Raw genomic sequence first — 4,349 nt, forward strand, 5'->3', positions numbered from 1 at the left:
TGGCTCTGCCTATTGCTTCGTCGCATTGGCGACTCATATTCATCCTGGAGTCAATCCTGACTCCAAGATCCCTCTTTGCCTCTGTGCTGCTGAGAGGGTCAGCCCCTAACCTATAGCCATAATGCTGGTTCCCTCTGCCCAGGTGCAGCACCCTGCACTTGTCCTTGTTGAACCACATCCTGTTCAGATCCGCCCGCTTCTCCAACCTATCCAGGTCTGCCTGGATGCGGTCCCTGCCTGCTGGTGTACTCACTTTACCCCACAGCTAGGTGTTATCAGCAAACTTGAACAGGGTGCTCTCCACACCCTTGTCTGGGTCTCAGGACTTAGGGGAGGGGAGGAAAGAAAAACATTTTGTAAGCGTTAAAGTTTTGTTTTCTTTGTTTTTGCCCAAAGCTGTTCCTGTGGTAATGTAAAAATCAGCCCAAAGGAAACTAAGCTCTCTGTTTAAATTTCCTGCAAGCTTGTGCTGGAAATACAGGTTTTATAGTTGCATGTCAAGAGCCTGCTGTAGTGGTTTTGCACCCAAAAGTTGCTTGCTTGATCTGTACCCAATATGTTCTCAATGGGAGAGCTAGACTAACTTGGTATGAGATTCTGGGTGAAGCTACACAAGATGTTTACTGTAGAGTTGCCTAATTAGCTCCACAGTAAATGTGTGGTGTCATCATGTGCATATAAACTTCGCAGCAGGGTAGTACTTGTAAAAACCATACTGCAGAGTATTTTTGTGCACAGCAACACATGTAGATGCTGATCCGGCTGGCTGGAGCATGAGTGTGCTTCAGTGTGGGGGTCTGCCTGCTAGCTAGCACCACATTCGTGCTCCATCCAGCCCCTCTGCAGCATGTTCGGCAGAATCAAAGCAACCTTGGGCTGGCAGGCTGACCCCCCTCTCTCCCAGGGCCCCCTGCTAACTGGGCCTGTTTCTACCCTGCTCAACATGCTGCGGTCCCAGGTACACTTGTAAAGGTGCAGGAGCAATAAACTCCAATGCAGTATGGACTGAATTTTAATGCTGCACACTAATAGCAAGTATAGACACTCTCCCTGTGTAGCATGGGGCTTTGGTGCAAATTCGTTCTGCTCTTTCTTTTGCATCCTGTGCTGCAAATGTATACAAAGACCCCAACCTATTGTACTTCGGGGATTTTACACACAACCATCCCCCAGCTGGAAATGTTTGGCTTTGAATAAAGAATTGTTACTATGCTCTTTACATAAGTACTTTTGAAATGGAAGGTATTTATACTCCCTGTTTTGAATGAAAAGGGGAAGGAGTGCTCCACTCCACTAGGTAGCCTTTACAAAGAAGGGGGTGCACACAGAGAGGGGCCCAGCAGGCTCTGTTGGCCAAAAAGGCTTTTCTTTTAAATTGCTATTACGTAGGAAAAAGTTATGGGTCTCTAGTAATACCCTGTCTCTTCCTGCCAGTTTTTGCTTTGGCAGAATAATAATGTTCTGTACTTAACAAGATTTCTAGTCAAGAAAAATGCACAGGAGCTCTTCTGGGATTGCCAAAATAATACTAATGATAAAACTATTGATTTCAGTGTTAATTCTTATGGACTTCAAAGGGCTTGGAAGAGGGTCTCAATTTTTCTTCTGTAGCTATATGTTTAGAGATTGCTTAGGATGGGACATGGTGTAAAATCTGTTGATGTAATTAGTAAGTTTGAGCCTTATGCAAACTAGGGCATTGTTTGTGGGTGACAGATGTTCTCTTGGTAATCTGCATACACAGAGAACAACAGATGTGTGAATGACCCGGATGCAAGTGTTCTTTTTATGTAGTAATGAAATAATGCTTTCATCATGCAAAATTTACACAGAGTGTAAACAAGCCAATGCTCAGAATAATGTGCCACAGAATTAATTTTCAGTTACTACATGTAGGTAGTAGTAGCACTCCCTACTATCAATTTGTATCACTTTCCTTTGCAGCTGTATAAATATCACATAGAAATAATAAAATATTCTGAGCTATAAATAGGAATCCATGTAATTTAACTAGTATTATAATGATGAAATATGAAAATAGTATGAATCTGGATCAGTTTATATACTCCTAATTAAAGTTATACTTGCTAACTTTCCTAGGAGAGTCCACTAGAGGGTGCCTGAGTTCCAAATGCAATGGTAACCGCTGTTTTTTAATTAACCCTGAATTTGGAATACAGGCATGCGTATTTCTTGAATCAAATACTTTACCACTTTAGTGCATATTTCTCAGAGTGTGCACATCTGCTTTGGATTCTTCTTTTATTGTAACCCACAATGTCTGATTCTGCTGTGTATTCTGTACTACAGCTTTTATTTGTACTGTCAAATCCATGTAAACTGCTTTTACATTGTAAAATCCAGTTTTTTTAGCAGTCTATTTGCTCATTCAGTCTGCAAGTTTTTATAAACTCTGCAGAAAGTAATAACTTAGAAAGATTATGATAACAGATTCACAAAATTAGTTGTACAGGGTTTATAACCAGTTTCAATCCCCTACTCTATGTTTGGCTAGTCTTTAAAGAGGCCTTCTTTCATATCTAAAAAATTCTAAGTGAACATTTCAAACAATGTCATAACAGGATGAAACTGTAAAATAAATACCGCTAGCTCCTATGCTTAGCTATGGCAATCTAGTGCAGTGGGTATGTGGGTACACATCAGCATAAATTAGCAAATTAATGAGGGAGTTAAACACATTATTTCAAATAATGTAAGAATAAATAAATTCCAAGAGCCGCTTGCCAGAGACCTGATGTGTTCATATCCACTTCTGTTGATTTCCATGTGAGAAGGCATTTTATCAGTCAAAATAAATTTGTGAAGTTGGATCTACTTACCCCTGCCTAAAGTCTGTGTTCTCAAAATAAGCCTTGAGGAAAATCCCAGTACCTTCTATGCACAATATGTTGGTATTCATGTGTTCAGATGTAATACGAAAAGTGTCAAGTTATATGAAAGAACTACTGTATATGCAAAAGACTACTTTCTGGTTCTACTTTGTTTTCACAACAAAAAAATCAGTGTAAAACTGTACTGTGATAGGAGTGAACAGACATGCAGCTGCCCCCATTCTGCTCTCACAGGCAGACAGCAGTGTAGAAGTATACCTCAGACTCACTGAATTGGAGATGGAGAATTATAAAATGTATATGCTCAGGAAAGTTCATGCATCTGTGATTCAGTCAGTTGGCAAGTTGCATCTCCACCCTGATTTCAGACTGACTACTAACAACCTTTTTTAGGTCTCACAGGAGATGGTGAATAAGATGCCTCGCTGCCAGCTGATGAACAGACCAGTGTCAAAAGCGGGGAAGGAGAGAAGATATAAGCAGCAGGGCCATATGAAGCTTTGGTTCCTGATTCGACTCAGCCCGATTTGGTGGCCGAATCTCCAAATCCAAATTGAATCAGAGGACCCTTTAATCTCTCTGAATCGATTTGGAGAGATTCGGAAAGATTCGGCGATTCAGACATAGACACAGCTTTAAAATGTTTTTTTCTACATACCTCAAGCTAGCAGGTGGCTCGTGAGTGCTGCGGTGGTGGGGCAGATGGCGTGCAGGGGCTCCCCAGCAGACCTGGAAGTGGACTAGAAGCACTTTTGGGTCTTCTGGGGACCGCACCAGGTTGCCCCCCCGGCTTGGCGACTGGTGCCTTCTGGGTCTGGGGGGGCACCTGGGGTCCGCCCGTGGCCAATTGCTGAGCCGGGGGCCCTCCCACGCACTTCCCAGTGGACCCAGAAGTGGACTGGAACTACTTCCAGCCTACTTCTGGGTCTGCCGCTGAGCAAGTGGGCCTGCCCCCACCCCCCCCATGCTCCTGTGGGATCTTCCATCTGCCTCGGCATCACAGCATTCACGAGCTGTGTCTGGTTTCTTGAGGTATGTAGAAAAAACATTTAAAGCTGTGTCTATAGCCGAATTGCTGATTCTCTGAATCAGCATCGAATCTTCAGATTCAGATTCAGCCAAATTGAATCAGGGACAGTGATCCAAATCAATTAATCAAATCACTGTCCCTGATTTGGGCTGAATCCAAATTCAAATCGAATACGGCCCACTTTGCACACCCCTAATAAGCATGGCTATAGCACTGTGTAGTAGTTAACCCCCAAAGTATACACATGCTTTGCATTCAATATATTTTGGGAAATGCCTGCTTTTGTTGAGTATTTCAACTAATTTCTTGTAGACAACACAGCAAAAGTGAAGGTTCCCCCCACCTTTAGAAACACTAGCATGGTAAAGGGGATGACTCACTGATTAGAGAGGACATTTGCTGGATGGGGCAGCCTGCTAGAAGGGTGGGAGAAGAAATTATAAAGGTTCTGTTTCATTAGAGGGTAG

The sequence above is a fragment of the Crocodylus porosus genome, unplaced genomic scaffold (assembly GCF_001723895.1).
Source record: "Crocodylus porosus isolate Cpor-Errol unplaced genomic scaffold, CroPor_comp1, whole genome shotgun sequence".
Taxonomy (NCBI): domain Eukaryota; kingdom Metazoa; phylum Chordata; order Crocodylia; family Crocodylidae; genus Crocodylus; species Crocodylus porosus.